The 21,797-nt window shown below is 59.8% G+C and overlaps 1 long non-coding RNA gene across 1 annotated transcript; it reads left to right on the top strand.

The window, feature by feature from the left end:
• The first annotated feature begins 997 nt into the window (after positions 1-997).
• On the top strand, positions 998-17,361 carry LOC103660311. Its single transcript, XR_567775.1, has 3 exons — positions 998-1,144; positions 14,700-14,768; positions 15,120-17,361. It is a non-coding gene; the product is annotated as an uncharacterized LOC103660311 (long non-coding RNA).
• Positions 17,362-21,797: the final 4,436 nt, after the last annotated feature.

Consider the following 21,797-nt stretch of genomic DNA (forward strand, 5'->3'; position numbering starts at 1 on the left):
TCACCTGGGAGCGCACAGCCCCCTCCCCGAAGCTGCAGTCCTCTCTCCCTCTGGCAGCCAGTGAGCTTGGGAAACACCACTGCTTTGCCCGAGACCCGAGACCCGAGACCCGAGACCTGAGACCCAAGTCTTCCAATGATTTCCTGCTTTGCTTAGAATAAAATCCCACCACCTCACCACACCCGCCCCCTGCTTCTCCTTGGAATTCCCCTCCCTCGGGTCTTCAGGACCTGCCTCCTTAGGGACTCAGCTCACTTCCTCCAGGAAGCCCTCTGGGACCGTCACACCACTCTGCTCCCTTCCTGAAATCCCTCGTGTGCAAGTTTATGCCCCCCGGGACGCAGCCCCTTGAGGACAAGCTCCCTGAGTTCGCTTCATACTTTTTAATCCCCCAGCACCTAGAACAGGGACCGGCACGCATGTTTGCGTTCAACCGATGTTTGCGGATTGACTCCTGAAAAGAAGGAGCAAGCTTATCCGTGAAGGATGGGTTTGTAAGGGCCGGGAACCCTTCCCAGCATAATCAGAACCGGCTGTGGTCTTTTTAAGCTAAAAAAAGAAGTTCTCGAATGCAGCTCTCCCCATCAGTCCGCCTGCTGACGGGAGATCTGACGGGTCAGCGAGCTGGTCCTAAGAGTCCCTTCCCTGCTGTCCTACCGCAGGCGATAAACACTCGTCTCCTCTCCCCCCTCCCCACCTCTAGCCTTCCTCTGTCCCCGTATTTCCCTGTGATGTCAGGGGGACAAGCTGGCATCACATCGGACCCAGCGGGGGTGGGAAGGGCTTGCGTGCTAACTTATCTCCCTTCAGGGAGATGTAAAATTTGCCCATAAATAAAACATTTTATTGTTTAGCTTGAATGTTAAATTTCATCGGTCGACAGCATGTGTTTCATTACACCAGACGCTGACGTGTGCTTAACAATGAAGTTCTGGCACGCGGCCCTGGCTTGCAGAGTCCTCGAGTCTCCGCGCGGCCCTGGAGGGGTGCCCTGGCCCTCACCTTCCAAGATGGGCCCAGCAACCGGTTTTCCTTCACGGGGACTTCATGCCGACGAAACAGGTGGCGTCATCGGCTCCAATCGGCCTTCTGCGGCTTCTGTCGGCTTCCAGTCCGCCACGGGCCGGAAAACCAAGTCCCCAGAGTAAGTACCGCTCTGGCCCAGTGCGAGTGCGTGCGGGGAGAGCCCTGCGTGAGGTCCGCAGACACCGGAGAGCTGCGCTCTGCCCACCAGCCCACCTGCCCTTTTCCTCCCTCCCGCGCTCCTGCCTGTTCCAGAACAAGACCCCTCAAAGGTACAAATCGGCATAGGAGCCGCCTTGTTAGAATGAGGACCACAGGGGAAGGGGGGAAGAATGAAGGGGGGCAATCGGAGGCGGAGACGAACCACGAGAGACTCGACTCTGGGAAACAGACTGAGGGCTTCAGAGGGGAGGGGGTGGGGGATGGGCTAGCCCCAGGATGGGTATGAAGGAGGGCATGTACTGCACAGAGCACTGGGGGTTATACGCAAACAATGACTCATGGGACACTACATCAAAAAAAAATGCAATAGGTCCGGGGTGGGGCTTTGTTCTTTTTTTTTCTTCGAAGATGTTATTTGTTTTGATGAGAGAGAGAGAGAGAGAGCTAGCGCATGAGCAGAGGGGAGGGGCAGAGGGAGAGGGACAAGCGGACTCGATCCCAGGACCCTGAGATCATGACCTGAGCCAAAGGCGACGATGCTTCAGCCTACCGAATGAGCCCCCCAGCCCCCAAAGCCCCCCGGGCTTTGTTCTAATAAGCTCTCAGGTGATGCTGTCTTGCTGGACCTGGGACCACGCTCTGCATGGCTCTGGAACTCCCTGTCCAACAGGAGAGCCCGGCTACTTGCGGCTATTTAAATTAAAATGAATTAAAAATAAATGAAATTAAAAATTCAGCTCCTTAGTCACACCAGCCACGTTTCAAGGGCTCCACAGCCACGTGTGGCCAGGGTCTAAGGCCCACAGAGAACACGGACACGGTGAAGGTGTTGGAAATCTGAGCCCCACGTGTGATGTTCCTGCCCACCCCCCCCAAGCAGGAGTGTTCTGTCGGGGTGGGGACCTGGGTCTCACGGGGCACTGTTCCCCTTCCAGGAGGCCTGGCACCCTGCGGGAGGTTAGGACAGTGGGCAATGTGGGAGAGCAGAGCTGGTGACTCAGGGTGGGGAGGTGACCTGGCCCCCCAGGCCATTCCTCTCACCCTTCTCATTGGCTAGGGGGTCTGGAGAGTGGAGGGGAGCTGACAGGCCCTTTGTCTGCTGCTTCCCCTTCCCCTCCCGTCTTTGTTCCCCCAGGAGGGGGGGGGGAGGGAAGTTTCCAGAGAACAGAGTTGATTCCGCACACATTGGAGCAATAAAGCGGTGAGACCGGCTCCCTCCCCTCCGAGGTTCCTTCCAGCACAAAATGCTCCAGCAGGAGAAGGAGGGAGGGTGGAGAGATTTTCCAAGAATGCCTTTCATGTGGACCCAGAGCTGTCATTTTCCCGGCAATTCTGTGAACCAGGCCCCCGGGACAATTTCCCAAAGTGCAGTTGGGGGACATGTGGCCAGCTGTCGCCGTCATGGGGAGAAGCCCAGAACCCGGGGCCCAGGACGCGCCTGCTTCACCCCCTCAGAGCTCAGGGCCCCACAGGCTGGAAGGGGCTGGAGAGCGGGGGCCCCTCACAGTCTGGCTGGGGCCCCGATGCCTCCGGCTGAGCGGCGAGGGACTAACTGGACCTCCTTTCTTGGACGAGAACTCTGCTGTTGCTGGAACAACAGCCCAACGTCTGTAAATTCACGTGCAGGGTCCAAACAGGAGGGTCGACCCCTCCGCTGACCAGAAGGTGTGTAGCTAGCGACTTGGGCAGACGGGGCGCTGGCCAGAAGAGCCAGATTCAGAGCCTGCCGCTGGCCTGTCGTGAGGGACTTTGAGCCAGCCTCTGCTGGCTCCTCTATCACAGAACAATGATGCCTGACTTTCCGGGTTGTTCAGTCGCTGGCACCCGGTGAACGCCAGCCCCCCGTCCAGACTCGTAAGGTGTCGACAGTGTGAGAGGGAGACAGACACTGAGCAGAGAGGCATGGAGACGTATGACACGACCACGGTGACAGACGGGACAAGGCGTGCTTCAGAACACGAGAGTCGTATTCCGGCCGATCTCCCCAGGATGCGCAGACGGAGCCGAGAGGCTGACCAGGCAAACGCAGGAGGAGGGAAGACCGCGAGGCTGCGGGAACAGCGTGTGCGAGGGCCCTGTGGCAGGAGAGCCCTTGCGTTGGTCCGCGGGGACGGGGGCAGGGCTGGCATGGCCTGGGGGCAGAGGCAGGGGCACAGGGAAGGCGGGGAGGTGAGGGCGGCGCGGGCGAGATGTGCAGGCCACCCCAAGTACAAACACCTCTGCGTCCAGGAGCTCACACCCACGGAGGCGGCGCGGTGACCGCGGAGGTTCCCCTCCCGTCTTCTGGGTGGGTCACATGTGCCGTCTGGGGCCGTGCCCTGGAAGAAAGGAAGATGGCGACAAACTCATCCAGTTGGAATTTCTAAAGCCGCTGACCTCCCGCACGCGGAGCCTGTCTGCGGGGGACGGAGGGTGGGTCAGACCCGGCTCCCAGGGAGGTCCAGGGATGCTGATGGGGGAACAGATCCAGCCTGACCGGAAATGCCCCTTCTCTGCTAACGATCTGCTCTCGCCAAGCTGACCACTGGCCTCTTGCAAGAGAAGCGGAACGTCCATGAACGTCGCGCCCACTTTCCTTCTGACTGCACAAACGGCTTGCATCAGGCGACCACAGTGCCTTGCTGTCTTCATTCCTTCCAGAGGGGGATGCACTGCAGGCAGGACGGGGCGAGCGAGTGGGTACTGATGCTCTGGCCGCTCCGGGGGCACCCCGACCTCGCCCACACGGAATGGCTCAACCCAGGAAGCGGAAACCCTTGCTTGTATTCCCAGCTGTCCTTTACCCCGGGTGCGGTGACTGGCTTCCCTGATGTAGCCCAGGGCAGGGGGCGACGGTGGTGCCCGTGGCGGCAGCAGCCACAGGAGGATGGAGCACCTCGGTCCCGGGAGCTGTTGTAACAGGAACGGCCCTTAGCCTAACTGAATGACATTTCCCTGACAGGCCCCTGACAGCAGGTGAGAGAAACGGGATCCCAGGCACTTTGGGATTTCGCCTGCACATTTTGTCTGGGCCTAGGCTCTGGGGAAGCGTATGGAGAACCGGGGGGTTGGGGTGGGTGCGCCCTCCGGTCCTCCGTGAGCTTGTCATCCACCACGGCGGCCGGGCCTAGCAGCACCATGGGGAGCAGGTGCTGAAGGAGGCTGCTGGGGTTCCGATCCTGGCCGTCCTATTCCCGGCCTGGGACCTTTTGTGATGTCACTTGACCTCTTACGGCCCCAGATTCCTTGTCTGTAAGACCGGATAACGGCCCTACCTGCCTCACTGGGGCGTTGAGAGGACTCCTCTGCGTAGGGGCTGTGACCGTGTTGCCCCCACCCCTTCCCAACAGCCTAGCCCCTCAGTTTCCAGGACACCGGGTCCTATGTAGGTCATCTGCAAACAGGACCTCAACGCGGTGGACCCAGAGAGCGCGGGGAGGGCTCTCTCCGAGCCGGGTCAGCCTGGACACACCCCACAGCGGCTCCTTTGGCGCCCATGCCTCCCTGACCTCGGACTCCTTTCAATGGGCCCCCAGCTCCCAGACTCTTCATTCCGTCCCCCAGCCATCATCTATTTTTCCTCCGGGAAGCTGAGAACCACACTCTCGCTCGTCCCCAGGGACTTGGTAGTTGTGACTCAAAAGCAAAAAAAAAAAACAAAACAAAACCCTTTGTTCTCAGGGCTCTGCTGTGTTGTCTCTCCCATCGAGTGTCAGGGGACAGATCCCTTCCTGGGTGGAATGGAGGGAGGGTCAAGGGGCAGAAGGAAATGCATGTGACGGGGCAAACAGTGGAGACGTTAGATGTTTTCTCCGCACACTGTGTGTCAGCTTACGGAGGATTCAGTCCAGGGCTCGTGCCTGGTCCAGGGAAGAGCGGTATTCGGGCTGCTCCCCACCCACCCCGAAGAGCGCCGCCGAGCCCGCTGGGTCAAAGGCAGGAGCGCCCAAGAACTCCCGCCGTGCGTGTGTCAGGAAGCATGTTCTGGATTTCGCCAGCTGGTCCAGGCAACCACTGCCCCCAGGTGCACCCGGCACGCTGGGCACCCCGCCAGATGCGGATGCTGGCATTGAACGTGCTTCCCGCCAGCCAACCCAATCAAGCCACTTTAAATCACACAATGGGCTTGCCCCTGGCAGAAAGACCAACTTGCCTGTCCTCCTGGAATGTTTCCATGGAGACTTCCTGCTCCCCTTTGCATTCCAGCCCTGCTGTTCTCCTTATTGGGCCTGGAACACATCTTGCCTGCAACCACCCCAGGGCCTTTGCACTCACCAATCCTTCTCTTCAGGCAGCCCTTCCCCCAGATTTCCGCAGGACTGGCCCCTCCACCTCCTGCAGCTCTTCCATCATCTTTGTCGCCCTAACAGTGAGGCCTTCCCTGACCCTCAGTTTTGAACTGCTATCCCAGCCCTCCTCATTCCCCTCTCCCTTCCGTGGCTCATTTTCCTCCAGGACACTTAGCATTGCAGGTCCTACTTCTTCTCTCTCCCACTCCACACGAGCAAGGACTTTGTCTTGGTCACTGCTTTACAAAGGAGGGACAGGGTGAAAAGGCCCTCACAGGGGTCTCTGCCTTCTGCGCGTTGTAAAACCAAAGCAATAAGGCCCAGAGAGCACAAGTGAATTGCCCAAGACCACACAGTTATGAAGAGAAGGGGGATCTGTCCGGGTTAATTTGTAGTGAACGTGTTCCCTGAGCACGTCCTGCTGTTTCCACCTTCCCCCCGCCTTCCTCACACGCTGTCTGTACCTACACTCCCCTCCTTCCCATCTCCAGCTGCAGAATGCTCCATCCTTCCAGCCACAGCCGGGGCTTTCCCCGGGAGGACCCCCCCCCCCCCCGGGCACCCTCACGGGAAGTGATGACCTCCTCCACGCACTCGGCTGTCTCTGCCTCGTGGGGGCACGTGGCAAAGTCAGCCTTGCGCTGTGGTCCTTGTGTGCGAGGCCCTGTGCTCCCCATCCATGTGCTCCAGCCCCTTGGAAGGGAGTGGAAGTGTGACCGCTCTCAGCCCTCCTGTGCCCCCCCCATGCCCCCCAAATACCCATTTCTACCTGAGACCTGGAGGGAAAAGGAAGGGCTTGCTGGCAGAGAGCTGACCCAGGACAGAAAGGTCAGGACGGAGGCCCGACTAGCGCCAAGCTCTCTGGATTTTCTTTCTTTAAGGGCAGGATTCGTAGGTGGTAAATCTTTGAAGCCCCCACAGACCTGCCTCTGTGTCTGCAAGAGGTGTTTGCACCTCTGTACGGACGGAATACTGTCTACACCCGCTTCAAGTTCATTTCTGTTTTGTGAGCAACCTGTAAACTCATCCTTCCTGGATGGACCCCCCCTTCTGCCCCTCAGCCCCCACCTCCAGTGAGGGGGGGTCAGGCTCAGGTCAAATGCTGCGCCCCAGAGCCAGGAGGCCGGCAGGTGCCGCAGAGGGCAGAGCAGGATCAGGAGGGGCCTCAGCCCTCCCATCCCTGAGCCATCTCATCTCGAGCGCCTGCTGGCCGCGCAGATAGGAGAGGCAAACCTGCTGGGCCTTCCAGCTTGGGTTTCACATAATGAGCCTGTGGAATCCGGGAAGTGATTACAGGCCCACTGGGGAGGGACCACCTACAGGCTCTGAGTACAGGCTCACCAGGAAGAGGCACTTAGATGCGAAAACAGCCCACTTCCACGTGCAGGGCTTGGAAATCCTGAGATGGGGGTGGGGGCGGTCCTGGGGTGAGGGGGTCAGGTTCTCTCCCAGACGCAGGGACTGAGGAGCCCCAGAATGGCCCCAGCGCCCCCCCCCCCAAGCTCCGCCAGCCCCAAGGTGTGTACTGAGCTGATCTGGTATCTGCTTTAAAATCAGAGGGCTGTGGAGGCTGAGCTTCACGGGCAAGCTGCCTGTTGCAGGAGAGACCACGGAGGCAGAGGGAGGGGAGATGGGGGCCCGGAGAGTTGGGCCCGTCCCCCCTGTCCTGCGGCTGTCTTCTGGCCCGCCCTGCCATTCCCGCTCAGATTAGAGCGAAGAACTAAGCCAGCCTAGAATCCCACCCACTCATTCCTCGTCTGAAGGGCTGAGCCATTGGAAGCCCTGCCCCCTGATGGGTGCTGGGGTCGGGTTGGGGAGACCAGTAAGAGCCCCAAATGCCGCTCACCGTCCTCGGGACTCCACCACATCCTCCCAGTCCCTAGACTACCCCTAGCAGGAGGTAGGAGCTGTTGCTTGTTTTTCAGATGGGACAACCACGTCTCAGAGAGGTTAAGTCATTTGCCCAAGGTAACACAGCTGGAGAGCTGCGGAGCTGTGATTTGTACCGAGGCCAGTCTGGCTCCAAGACTTTGCGCTTCCAGCGTGCGGGGCTCAGGGAAGGCGATCTGCCACAGGCGAGGCGGGAGCTGTCGGACACGCTGAGGAACAACTTTGGGAACTGCAGTAAGGCACAGCGACTAGGACGTCTTTGAGGCCAAAGGTTCTTAGTCACAGAGGCATGGCTACCCTGAGGCAGTCACTACTCTCGCTGGGCAGGGCCTGAAACGTCTGCTCGCTCCTGCTCAACTATAAACACAAGATTCTCCAGGCAAGAAGGCCCAGCGTGTAAAACAGAAAGCCTCTCCGAGGTGGGGCTCCAGGGAAAGTCCGAGAGCCTGTCCCCCGGTTTGTCAGGGGAGGCGAAGGAGGTCGGGCAGCTGGCAACGAGAGGCCAGCCCCGGGCATGCAGAGGGCACCGGCCAGCGGGAGGCTCAAGGCAGCGGGCAGGGATGGGGCCAGACGCCTGCCAGGGTCCCGCTGAGCCCTGGGCCGGGGCCAGAAGCCAGTCCTGCAAAGGAAAGCATTACACAACCACCTCATTAACTACGTCAGTCGAGAGGGTCAAACTAATTCATTCCAGCTCTGCGAAGCTCTGGTTGGAGGGGGTGGGAGAAGGCAGGCCCCCGAGTTCCGGGACCCTGTGTCCATGTTGGTTTAATTAGCTCCATGGTTCCTGCCTCCCTCAGGGACAGCCTTGCATGCCAGCCCCCGGGCAGCTGCCCGGTGCCCTTAGAGGAACCAGGAAACGAGGAGGGCAGCCGGGGCAGCGGGCCAGGGTGCAGGCCGGTGTGGACCGCTTGCCCGGAGCTGCCGGGGCCGGGAGCCCAGGGGGCGGCGAGCAGGGACACGAATACAAAGACCAGCACTGGAGGCTCCCTGGTAGGCTCGGGTCAAAGCACCGGGAGCGTCTGTCCTCGGGAAAAGGATGCCAGCGGGCTCGTGGAGTGTCAGGTGCGTCAGAGCGTAAAGAGCGCAAGGGTGTCATCAGGCGAGCGTGGGGCAGAGTGTAGGCGCCCCGCGGGACTGGGCTGTGGCAAGCGTCGGGACGGGAGGCCTCCCGGAGAAGTCACAGAGCCCTAGAACTCCAGCACGGGTCACCAGAGGCATGAGTATCAGCTGAGAACCCCCTAGAAATGCAGATCACCAGGCCCCACCCCAGGCGGACAGGAGGAGAAACTCCAGGGTGGGAGTCGGCAATCCGTCGCCGTACGCACGCCCCCGGTGACTGTGGTGTGAGATCAAGTCTGAGAGCCGCCAGGCTGCGGAAACGAGCGTCCTCAGATCAGCTTGCTGGCCATGCAAGGTCCCAGGCTCCAGGCCTAGGGAATCAGACAGCGGTTTCACGAGACCTCGGGGGCCCACAGGCGCCTTTGGGGTTGACAAGCGCCCCACCTGAGCTCTCGCCCTGCGATTCTTCGGTCTGGGTGTGGGACAGAGAGAAACAGATGGTGATGGGGACATGGCCCACACAGTGCCCGACACCGGCGAGAGCTGTCCTCCGGCCTTCATGAACCCAGTCTACTCCCTGAGAACGTCACCGGAAAAAAAGAGAAAGGAATAATGGCTCCTGAGCCCGCAAAGATGCGCATCGCCGACATTGTGCAGAAAGCAGACCGCAGAGGCAGCAAGACAAACGGCCCAACGGGTGCCATTCATATCCCGCGGCAGACAGCTGGGGCCGCGGCGGAGTGGGCAGGCTGCCGGCCTCTGCCAGGCGGCCATGATTTAAGGAGAAGCAGCTGAGGGCCCCTGCAAGCTAGTGCACAGCCCGCGGAGACGGTCCTGGGGGGACAAAGCTGCAGAGGCGGGGGGCCGCCCCTGTGACCTGTTGTCGCGGCTGCCCAGGGTGACTCGGGCTCTCGTTCCTTCCGTTCCTTCCGGGGAAACCAGCAGAGGGGCTCTGATGAATTACAGGACAGGAGCCGCCCCGGATGGCTCGGAATGGCTTTCCGCCATGACACCAGAAGGAATCCCTTCCTTCCCCATCTCCCTGCGGGCTGCTCCCTGCTTGGGATTCTACCAGACGAGCCTTTCCGCTCCCTTAGCGAGAGCTGCTCACTAGTATTTACCCGCGAGGCCGGTAGGTGCCGGGTCGGGCTCAGTGCTGTGTGCGCACTTCCTCATTCGAACCTCTCGACGACCCCAGTAGGGAAGCAGCACAACCCTGCGTCTCTGCCAGTGTTTCTATATTTACTAAGGTATTTACTACTCTACGAGGGAAAAATTAGGACTAGAAGAAGTCGGGTGGCTTTCCAAGAGTCCGCTGGAGTAACGGCGGTGGGAAGAAGGGCCGGGGGTCCCGGCGCCCCGATCTCCAGACAGCTCTAAGCCCTCGGTGCTCGGCGTGCGGTCCTGGGGGACCCACGGCTTCAGCATCACGGACAGCTCGGCGTGCAGCAATGTCTGGTTGCGCCCCGATGTACAACTCAGACTCTGCATGTGAACAAGACCCCCAGGATCGGCTGCAAGTCCCCCTCGCACGAGTGACGCCGCTGACCTCAGTGAAGGACCCTCCAACGGGCAGGAGTTTCAGCTCCCTCCGGCGAGCCACCAGCTGCTGGAGGGACACGAGGGAGGAGAGAGAAGGACGCCGGGCGCGCCTTTGCGACTGCCATCAGCACACCAGGCTGGCCTGGAACGCAGCCTTCCCCCGGAGAGGCCCTATCTGCCTCTTCTCCTGCAGACTCGAGCTCGGGGGTCCCGCGGACGCCCGAGGGCAGGAGCGGCAGAAGGATACTCCTGCATTTCTCTCTCCCTGGGCCTCCACAGCTGCCCTGGGTGAGGGTGACCGCAGTGCCCCCTCCCTCGCAGGTGTGCTCTTGGGACCTTCGGGGTGGGGAACGGTCTGCCACTCGGAGCAGGACACGAGCTTGACATTTGGGATCCCGGCGCCTGATCCCGCTGCCCGGCGGAGAGGCCCGGTCCGGGTCCCTCCCTGCGCCCCTGCACCCTCTGCTCCTCACGCTCGCCGGGGGCGTCCTGTCTGCTGATACCAGCACTAGCGTGGGGCTCTCCCCACGGATGATTCTGCTCTCACGGGACATGGCACGCCCAGGCCTCCGAGGACTGTGCCTACGTCACACGTCACTGGACCACGGCCTGGTTCCAAAGGACCCGAGAGGGCAGGGTCGTCAGGACTTGGCCTGGCTCCACACTTCATGAGCCACATGGTCCTGGGTGAGTCTTTTAGCCGCCCTGTGACTCAGTTTCCCCGTTTGCAAAGTGGGACTAAGTCCCCAACTTACAGGATCACTGTGAGTATTAAATAAAACACAGGTTAAATACTTAGGTCCAGCATCTAGCCGACACCAATACACGTTAGCTGTTACCAAACGTGTTTCAAAGGCTCCAAGAAGCTTCTGTTGTGAGACGTGGCCCCGATTTCCCAGATGTTACAATGGTGTTACTCACTCAACAGGAGAAGGGTTCCAGAGCCAAAGATGTTTGGGAAACACCATCGTCTTCCCCAAGAGATGGCTCACAACCTTTAAAGGCCGCCTTCCAAAGCAGCCTCCAGGCTGGCTACCGCACTCTGCGTTTTCCGGGCTTAGGCCATGGAGCCCCCTGGTCGTGGAGTTACAGACACAGTCTGGGGAATGCGGGAGTCCGGCTCTCTCATTCACAGATGGGGAAACCAAGGCCCAGAGAGAGGAGGAGACTTCCGGAAGTTACCTGCTAGTTAAGGGGTGGAGCCTGCCCACGGGACCACATCTGTGGCACCAGCCTAAGAAGGAGGAACCGCGGGAACGCAGTCAGCCCCCAGCCAGGTCCTGGGCCAGCAGCGGAGCCAGCCCCAGCTCCGTGGCTTCTTGCTGTGTTTTCTTGGCGCCAGAAGACTGTGACTCGGGGGAGGGGGCAGGAGGTGAGCAAGGAAGGTCTGAAAGGCCCAGGGCAGAAGGCTGACCCGAAACAGGCTGACCTCCCCTCCTGAGGCAGCCGTGCGGGGCCGACCCTGGCTTCTCCCGGGCGGGCTGGGATGCCGACCTCCCCCACCTGCCCCTGCAGCTGGTCAAGCGGTGGGGGTGGAGTGTGGGGGAGGCCACCCGTGTCCCACCTGCCCCCAGGCGAGCCTTGTGGAGCGGAGGAGCGCGGACCTAGGGTCACCATTGCCCCAAAGCCAAGGCACACGCACAGGGACCCACGGGCCAGACTTCAGACCACATTTATGGTGTCCGCTGGGAAGTTCTGTCCTCGCTGCCGTTAATGTGATGACCGCTTTGCTCTAAGAGCAGTTTGTGTTCCACTGGCTAGGGTGAATTCCTATGGGGGGTCGTTAAGGGATTCATCAAACTTCAAACCTCGGTGTGATGTTTGCGGTCACACATGGCTGTTCTCAGGGACCCAGGGACTCTCAGCCTTTCCCTGTGAGACACACAGGAAGCACGATGCTTGTCCGCGTGCTGGGTCGGCCCCCGTGGGAACAGACTCCCTCGGGTCGGCAAACGCCGTGAAGACTGGCTGCTCTGAGTGTTGGTACAGATGGGGAAGACGCTCGCTTGGACGCAGTGCTGGTGAGGTGTGAGCAGACACAGACCCGGCCGAGAACACCCTGGCAGCGTCCGGTGAATGGGGACATGTCCTTTCAATTGTCCTGCCCGTGGGCCTGCAATTCCATCTTTGAAGATACGCCCCAGAGGCGTTCGGCTTGCACGCAGGAAACGTGTCCGGGGAGGGTCACCGCCGGATGTCGGTCATCGTGCACAGCGGGAAACAAGCCACGCTAAGCGGAGTAAAGCCCTACAACGGGGTGGGTCACAGCAGTTAGAAGCAACGAATTAAAGCTACATGTGTCAGGGGCGCCTGGGTGGCACAGCGGTTAAGCGTCTGCCTTCGGCTCAGGACGTGATCCCAGCGTTATGGAATCGAGCCCCACATCAGGCTCCTCCGCTATGAGCCTGCTTCTTCCTCTCCCACTCTCCCTGCTTGTGTTCCCTCTCTCGCTGGCTGTCTCTATCTCTGTCGAATAAATAAATAAAATCTTTAAAAAGAGAAAAAAAAAAAATAAAGCTACGTGTGTCATGGTGGGTAAACCCCAAAACTGCTGTGTGATACAAAATTAAAACCCTATTTCCATCAATTTTCAAATGGAGGAACCAATAGTAGATACCACAGACACATCTACGTTTCTCGGTGTAAGAGCCTGAAAAGCAGATGGGAAGGATTACGCTTCCCTCTGCACGGTTGTCCCTGAGAAGGCGGAACGGGGTGGGGACGGGTCCGTAAGGATGAAGTCCAAGGGAACTCACGTTCTCTGGAAGGCTGCTGTGTCGTCTGGGTCTCTCTTGACCTCGGCTTCTCCTGAACCCCGGCCACCTGCTCTGCCTCGGGCACCTGCCACAGCAACGGACCTGTGCAGGCCCACGTGGTCAGGCCGACGTGGTTCCACCCGAGACTGACCAGACTCGTGCCCAGAATCTTGGGTTCTCCTATCCTTTCAGGACTCAAGTGCAACACTCGGCCGCAGGGCCTGGGGCCTGGCTTCCTCGGCGGCCACGGGTAATGCAGTGGTTCTCAACAGGGGTGATTTTGCACCCCAAGAAGCATTCGGCAACGTCAATGACGTGGTCGGTTGTACACGTGCTGTACGTGGGGGAGCCACTGGCGTCGAGAGGCTGGAGACCAGGGTCCTGAGCAGCCTGCAGTGCACGGGACAGCCCCGTACAACAAAGAGTCGTCTGGCCCAAGGTCGGTAGGGCCCAAGGGGAGAAAGCCCAGTGTAGCTGTGTGACCTCAGGCGAAGTACTTCACCTCTCTGTGCTTCAGCTCACTCATCTGTGAAGTGAGCACAGTAATCGTTGCTGTGAGGACTAGATGTGTTGGTGATTTAGGCCAGTGTGTGGCTGGTAGAGAACTGTTATGCGTCATGGTAATAACAGTGTCTCCGGAGCAGAGAGACATTAAACACCCCAGTGCTCAGGGAAGCCACCCACAGCCTCCGAAGCTCTAATCGTTGCTAGTTACACATGTGACACACCGGAATTCTAAAATGCACACTTTCCCCACACTCTGACACCCTGGACTCAGGATGGACTGGACTCACCGTCACGGTTGGCAGGGGGCCGTGGGACCCAGCCGTCGCCGTCCACACGTGTGCATAGAACCTTGGGGGTGGGGACGGGCAGCTCGGAAGGGAATCCTGGGACGCTGGAGAAGACCCCCCTTAAGAGCGGCGTGTGGGGCCCCTGGCTGCCTCACTCAGGGGAGCGCGTGACTCAATCTGGGGTGGTGAGTGTGAGCCCCACGCTGGGACTAGAAATGACTTAAAGGCACATCGTAACGGGCATCAGTTGAGCGTCTGACTCGGTTTCGGCTCCGGCCGTGATCTCAGGGTCGTGGGATAGAGCCGGGCGTTGGGCTCCGGGCTGGGGCTCGGTGCCCAGTCCGCGTGGGTTTCCCCCTCCCTCCGCCCCCACCCCAGTCATGCCGAGTGAAAGAGTGACTCGGCAGAGTTGTGCCCTGCTGAAGCGAACCCATTAGGCCTCCATTTTCTTTACGAGTGACTAAAAGCGACACATCGTGACACGTTGGTGTCTACGTAAATCGGGCAGATTTTTCGCAAGGACACGATAAACATTCTACGTGATAGGGAAGCCTTGTGCCCTGGGTGGATCGCAAAGCGTCCTCCTCGTGTAGCCGTGCATGAAAGAACGGTGCCTCTTGCAACTGTCGGGTCACGGAGGTGGTGAACGTGCGCGGTAATCGCTCAGTTACTGAGGTCGGTGAGCCGCGGGCCGGGCGGGGCGGTGTCTCGTTAACCTCGGCGGCTCCGTCACCGCGCTCCTCCGGCTCCTGTTCTGCGCACGCGCAAACCAACCGAGCGCAAGTGAAGCGGTTTCCCCGACGACCAGGGCTGGTCAGCAGAGCTGGAGCTCAACCCCCGCTCACTCTCTGTGTCCTGGTTCGCTCGAAGCCCCATCCTTGTCCCCAGGTTAGCAACAGCACGACGTGGCTGAGCCAGGGAGCCGCCGCAGCTCGCGGCTGGTCCCCCCACCGCCAGTCCCCGTGCCCTGGACGTTCCCTCGCCGGCTCGCTGCAGCGTGGCGTCTGGCCAGGTCTGTGAGCAGCAAGGGGCACCACAGCGGAAAGCCTGCTGGTCCCCCCACTTCCCTAAGGAGGCAGAGTGCGTGTGCTGTCATAGCTGAGAGGGGCCCCAAAGGATGGAGATGTCTACAAGCTTTGGGTAAAAATCATGTGTTCCTGAGCGGAGCCACACCTTTGGGATTTTCCACTTATTCCCCTTTATAGCAAAGCTCTGTGCCTGCAGATTCCAGAAAATCGTGGAGCAAAGCAGTCATCGTAGCCAACCGTCCAGAGGTACTGTTCGCAACGGCATCTTCCATGTGCAAGTAATAAAAGCCCAGACGAAGCCTGGCAGAGGCGTTAGCGAGACTCCCATCCAACGGTCTCCTCCGGCGGTTTGGGCGTTCCCGAGTCTCCCTGCCTCGGGGGCTGCTGGGAAAGCAGGCTGGCTGGCTGCAGGGGCGTGGGGGGACAGGGAGCAGCGACACAATGGACAGACCTGCGTTCCCATCTTGAAGCTTGTGTGACCTTGAGCAAGACCGTCCATGCCTCCTTCTCCCAGCTTTAAAATGCACGCCTCCCCCCACCCTGCCCCAGCAGCCCGCAGCCCTGCAGAGTCTGGTTTTCATTCTCTTCCTCTTGCAGGGCCTCTGAGCGAGTTCCTGTGCCCTGTTTCTCTCAACAAGGATAACCACTTCCACCTGCCTGTGTGACTTGTTCCTGGGACGAGGGACGGTCTGGACAGGGCTGGGCTGCCTTGCATGTGTGGGATGAATGCTTAAAATATGGGCCCCTTCCCCTCCCCCAGCCTCCCCAGGGCTCAGAGCTGCAGGGTGAGTGGAGCTGCTGCCTGCTGCGGGGGTGGGGGTCTTGCTTTGCCCAGATGTTTCTTCTCACTCACTCTGATAGACGCTGAAAGGACTGGGGTCTCAGCCGTCTCCGTTGTTTCCTGCCCCATCCTCCCACCCAGGCCCAGAGAGGGCGGGGGTTTTTCTCAAAGTCTCAAAGGTCGCCACCGAGGGCAGCTGGGGTGTGAATCCTGGTGGCCTGGCTCCAAGTCTGGGAACCCCAGGGCGGGGGTCAGGAGATTCAACCAGGATTTAAACCCAGCGTGGCCCCCAGCTCGCTGTCCCCTCTGCCTCCTTACCCACAGAACAGGCTCCTTACAGCCGCCTCAGGGGCTGTGGGCACCGAAGAGGAGGGTACGTGAAGCTCATGCGGTCTTGGCCTTAAAGCCAGTACGGACCCGAGTGACAAGTGCTGGGGCTTCAGTGGGGACAGCGTCAGCGCCCCCCACAAGCGCAGACCCCGACTCCTTCTGAGGGACCCTAAGACCGTCCCATCATTTAAACGTCGTAAGCAGAGGCTCACTGGTTGAAGGGGAAAGCGTGACTCAAACCACCCTGCGTATCATATGTAAATTATACCTCAGTAAGTCTGGTTTTCTAGAAACTACCGGAGATTGATAAAGAGCAAAACTCCTGACAACAGATGGGTGTCACCCCGTGTGGGGAAGCTGGAGCATACAGCATGCTCTGCAAAGGGCAGTTTGGGCAAGATTCGTCAAAATCAGTAACGCACCTGCCCCTGGGTCCAGCCATCGCACCAGCCGTGGCCAGCTGTGGACTGTGGCCTCCAAGTGTCAGCTGGGTCAGGAGGGGGGTTCCTGTGCTACAAAAGGTGCCGTGTCCACCCGAGGGTGGGGGTGTGGGGAGGTGACCTGACGAGCATCTTTGCACCTTGCGGGGAAACTCCCACTAGGCTCGTGGGCTCGGGGGAGCCGCTCTTGGCGGCCAGGGCGCTCCAGCCTCGGGCTCTGCGTCCAGCAGACCCGCACCCTCATCCCGGCTGTGCCGCCGCCGAGCTGCGTGGACACACGTCACGTCGCTTCTTTGAGCTTCCTTCCTCCGGAATTCGCTGAAGATGACGCCGCCGGCCATGATGCGTTGGTGTGCGAGTGAAGTGAGAGCCACGGGAGGCGCCCGGCTCAGCGGCTAGTGCTCGGCCAGCGAGCCGCGAAGGTTCCCTCTTCTCCCGTTTCTCTGTGTATCATCTTCCTGCCTTTGTTCCTTCAGCTCTCCGCTGGCTCGTCTTAGTTGACGCCCGCACGCCCGATGTCACGGCCCAGCGGCTGGTAAAGCAAACCTCAGACGCGGGGGGGCCAGGAGGCCTTGCTCACGTCCTCCCCTGAAGCTCCTGCCTGCTCTGCCCTAGGCCTGCCCCCCTGCCTGCCCCTGAATGCCTGCCCGTCTGCTGCTGGATCTCCCCCTCTTCCCTCCACGGCCCCCAGCCAGCTCCCAGTGTACACAGAAGGCTGGGGCGGTAATGCAGGGAGGCTCTGCGTCCACGCCACCCGGCGTCCTCCTAGGGGACTTGTTCAGCGCGTGACCCTCAGGGCGAGGACCTGGGAGGGAAGGGGCGTTCGGAGGCTCACACTTGTCATTGCAAATCTGCTCCGTCCCCCCGGAAAGCCCTGGTCTTCCCATTCTGCAGCCCTTTGCTCAGCCTTGTTTCAGAACGTGCTTTCATCAGCCACAGACTCGGGCGAACGCCGGCCCGGATGGAATTTACCAGCAAGACACTGGGCAGCAGCAGAGTCTGCGGGAAGGCCGGAGGGAAGAGCCGGACGAGGACCAGGGCGCCCGGAGCTCCCCGCCGGCCCCTCGGGAGGCTGCCATGGGAAAGAATGACGCTCACGGCTGTTTCCTGCCCTTCGCCTGGTCTTGCGAGCGTTTGCGCAGCACCCCAGCCGGAGCGGCTCCTTCGCCCTCTGGCCGGCACACGTGGCCCTGCCCAGCTGGACTGTTTGTTTCTTGGGGTCAGCCTCAGTGTCTGTGTAGTTCATAATATTTACTCAACGTAGGAAACCAAGAAGTATTATGAATAAATTCTGGTGCCAGAGGCAGTTAATTTATTTCACCAAACTCTCTGACAGTCACACAAAACCAAAATGAGGCGGACCTGCCTCTTCCTTTCCTGTTTGACTCCTCTTCTTAATGGCCATGTCAAAGCAGTCAGTGAGTGAATTGGGCTTTTAAAATCACTGACATAGCTTTTAAGGAGCCCACGAACTTGCAAATAACAGCTACAGAAGGTTTTAATTAGCGTAATGTGAAAGAAAGTCACTTGACCTCTAGGTGCCCTTCTCTGAAAGGTGGGGTAATGAGCCGGCCACCTGCTAGCTCTTTGAGGCACTTGCTCCTTAATGAGGCGGGGGTGGGTGGGTGGTGGCCAAGTGCCTGGAGGAAGGAGGGAGAAGCTCAGGGCGTGCTGTTCTCACCGGATCGCTTACCTCTAGACGCCCTCTGGCGACCAGACTCCTGTAGTGTTTACGGTACCTTTCGAAGCGGTTGTGCCTGTGCCAAGATGGTGTGGCTCACTCTTCTCCTGTGGGAGGCGATGGGTGGTCCCTGTCGCCCCTTCAGCCCCGGCTTCTGTGGTTGGACTTTGGGGACTGGCTGTCCTCGGTGATTTCCGTCTGAAAGCCAAGCCCAGTTCAGTCACCATCCTGAGATCTTGGAAGGGCATGTACGTGGACGCAGGAGCCAGCTCATTCTGTGTGGTCCCAGAAAGCTGGGCTGGGTGCGGCGAGAGCCCGACGAGCCCGGGTCTCAGATCAACGGACAAGCGAACGTGCCCTCGGTCAGACGGCCACGTGCTGGACAGGCGTCTTCCGAAGGCAGAGGGCCCTGCCACCAGAGACAGAAGCTGTCGGTCAGCGTTCTTGGCTTGCAGACACCTGAATCTACCCCAGTTCGTCTTCACAGAAGAGTTTGTCCTGGTGGACGGCGCTCAGCCTCTGCTCCCCCTCCTTCCCTAGCTGATGAGGCTGGAGAGCTGGAGCCAGCGTGCCAGGCTCCCTCAGCGGGGCTCAGACAGGCTTGCACCCGAGGTGGAGGTGAAGAGGAGCCACAGTCGTGCCACGTCTGCTGATCTCCTTGCAGAAATGCCAGTGTCAGACCGTGGCTTCATGCGTGTTAGGAAGCCGAGCACCCAGTGTTTGCTGGTATGGACGGCAGCAGGCCCAGCATGGCTTCCGAGCTGTCGCCGTGGCTGAGTTTTCCGACCATGGTGACTATCCTGATTGTGAGACTTGGATCATCATAGAAGCTTCCAGAAGGTAGCAGCCTTGGTGTGGTGCTGGAGCCGTGGCAGCTCCCTTGAGCCCTGGGGGGGTCGTTCCTGCTCCAGCGCCCTCTGCAACTCCTCCCTGGCGGGTCCGGAGCAGCGCGGAGAACCTCGCAAACCACTGGGGCTCCGGGACAGGTCACAGAACAACCCTGCAGACCGGGGCCACCCACTAGGGGAGCTGAAGGTACGTGACTACTGAGGGCTGTCCTCACACGCTTACCCCTCTACCCCGTTCTGTTCCAGCAAAACACATGCCCATTTCTCCACATAATTCAGTTCTGAGGCAGAGCTTCAGAATACAAATCATAGCCAGATCCCGACCTGCAAGGGAGTCTTGCAAATGTGGTCATGGTGGTGCAGCCCCTGTGGTTCAGGAGGGTACCATGGGAGCCAGGCCACGGGGTTTACTACAGAACCACTGACTTTCAGGCCGGGAGAGATCTGGGAGCGTAGACTAGATCAGCCTTCAAAGATGCATGAACTTGGGCTCTTCAAGTCGGAGCCCAGATCACAGCTGGTTAGAGGCAAACGTCTGGCTGGTGCCCCGTGTCCCCGACAGACTCCGAGGCAGGAACTCCTGCATTTGCTGGGAGCTCAGACCCCATGCGCCCAGGGTCAGGGATCCATGATGCTTCCCCAAAAGGAAGGCATCTTGGGATTTGGAAAACCTCCTTTCCTTTGAGTTAGGCTAACCAGGGAGCAAGTCCTAACTCTGCCACCCACGATCTGTGTGGCCTTGGTCAGGTCGCTCACCCTCTCTGAGCTGCAGTTTGCTCCTGAGCAAACTGGTTAATCATAACGCTGTCAAATGGGATTTCCTAAAGAAGGACGAGTCAGAAGCGTCTCGCACAGGGTAAGCACTCAGCAGATGTTAGCCCCGTTTTCCCTGACGCTTTGGCCGTCAACAGGTAGCTCTATTTCTGTGCCACGTAGAGGTAGTGTTTCCTAAAGGAGCAAGAGAACGTAAGGCTTGTCTGCGTTCGCTCGGAACGTCACCCTTGAGCTGCCGGGAAGCCTGCAAACATCCTCAGGCCCGTTCTCACCTCGGCGACTTCTCAGGCAGGTGCCCCCGGATCAGCCCAGTCTGAGGCCATGCCTCCCAGCACGCGGTGTTTATTCATGAAGAAGCAGAAGGCGGGCCCGTTAGGACCTATTGCAGGAGCACACACGGGCTGAAACTGTCCCTATGGTGTGCGGTCTGGGGCTGAGCTGAAGCAGCCCTTCGGTCCGATGCTTCCCGGGGAACAGGAGCTCTGTGCCCCGTGTCCCCCCTTATTCTCTCCAAAGGTGGCAGTGGGGCTCAGAGGAAAGGGTTCTGCCCCAGGAATCCCTGGGAAGATGGGGCTCACCCACGCTCTGTCCTGTGTCTGGGCCTCAGCTGCTTTATCCAACAGGCACGATGGAAACTGCCAGCCCCGCTCCCTCCCAGAGCTCAGATCTGCGATCCGGACGCTTAGGGTGGGCTCATCCCCTACCGGGGAAGACACCCGGTGCTCAGGAGGTAGTCCGCAAAGGTCTCTATGAAGCGCAGCTCTTGTCCAACTCAGTCCTAATCCCTGAGGCTGTCAAACCGTACACGGCAGAGTCATTGCCTACATGGGGCTGGGCTCTAAAGTCAGCACTTCACTAAAAACCCTGGTTAGTCACATACCCTTGAACATCATCCGCTGCATGACAGTATCATTTTTCCATAAGACCAGTTCTTCCCATCAGTTCTCCCTCCAGTTTGGGACAGGGAAGCACCAGATACAGTAGGGGCTTGTGTCTGGGGGCTTCGGGCTACAGGGTAGAAAGTGTTCGATGCTATGGACAGGGGCGTGCGGGGAGAAAGGTGCTCATGTCATGGGAGACAGCTCCATGGGGTTGGGGGGGAGATGAAGGGCTGAGCAGGCACAGCCAGAGCCAGAGGAAGGACAGGCAGGGTCCTGGACACCAGGAGCAGGGGAGGGGGGGATGTGTAGGCTAGGGCTCTGAAAGGTCAAAGGCCAACAGGATGGGTGGGGGAGCCGTGCTGCCAATGGGGTCCCTGGCAGCCCTGCTGAACCCTCCCAGCCCCCCTGCCCTTCTGCTCAGCAGGGCCTTGTCTTAAAGGGTCCTTCCCTGGTCTGCAGGGGATGGTCAAGAACAGCTCAGATAATGGTGTCGTCCACAGTGAGAGAGAAGCATTCACACCAGGGCCTGGAAGGTGGGGAAGCCTTCAGGGAACGTGAGGGTGCTGGGCCCTGGTGGGTTTGTGGGAAAAGGGGTGAGCGCTCTGGCATTGGAGACCCTGTGGGAGGCCGGGAAGCTCAGCACCTGCCAGGTGACAAGAGCTCCAGGAAGGTGAGGTGCTGCCAAGGATGGAGACAGAGGCCGGAGAGCTGGGACTTGGGTCTTTGTGCGGGCCTGGGGGTTCTGAGCAGGGAAATGACTATAATCCATGCGGATGCCTCCAGAAGCCCAGCCGGGCAGCGGGAGTGGGGTTAGGAGGCGAGTTAGGAGCCCAGGCTAGAGGTGATTCAGGCCCGATGAGAGCATGGGGGTGGGGGTGTGGGGAGATGCAGGAGGACGGGGACCGGGGTGCGTCCCTTCTACCGTCGCTGCGTTGGTCCCGGGAAGAGCTTCCTGAACGGCAGGACCAAGTCACCACACCCTCAGGCACAGCAACACACACAGATATGCCCGGTCCGAAAGCAGAGAGAGACTGAGATTTTGTGACCTGTGGCCTTCCCTAGGCCGTGGGGCTCTCTGCTGCCAGGCTGGGGGGCCTCCCCACCATCACTGCTGCCGACACAGTAGGCACGACCTCAGCCGGGAAAGACCTTTCCAATTCGGAATTCTAAACGCTGCATTCACTAAAGTCACAGAAGTACATTTGGCCCGAGATCCGCAGAGGTCCCTGCCTCCCGTGTTCTGCAGTCCAGGTGCAGAGCGACACGGAGCCTGCCTGTGGGGTGATGTGATTCGCACGTCCACTCGACACACATTTACTGAACACCTGCCGTGGGCCAATTCTGGGCCCAGGGAACAACCTGCTCGTCCCTGTCCTCATGGAGCCCACGTTCCAGCCAGGAGATGGACGGCAGGCTGTGGGTGGACAGACAGTGTGTGAGACCATGGGAAGTCCTGTGAGGAGGAATAAAGCAGAAAGCTGTGTGTGAGGAGGGCTGGCCTCGCCGTCTATATTAGGGGTCAGGGAACGCCCCACCCGGC

This window comes from Ursus maritimus, unplaced genomic scaffold, assembly GCF_017311325.1.
Source record: "Ursus maritimus isolate PB19 unplaced genomic scaffold, ASM1731132v1 scaffold_27, whole genome shotgun sequence".
Lineage (NCBI taxonomy): Eukaryota > Metazoa > Chordata > Mammalia > Carnivora > Ursidae > Ursus > Ursus maritimus.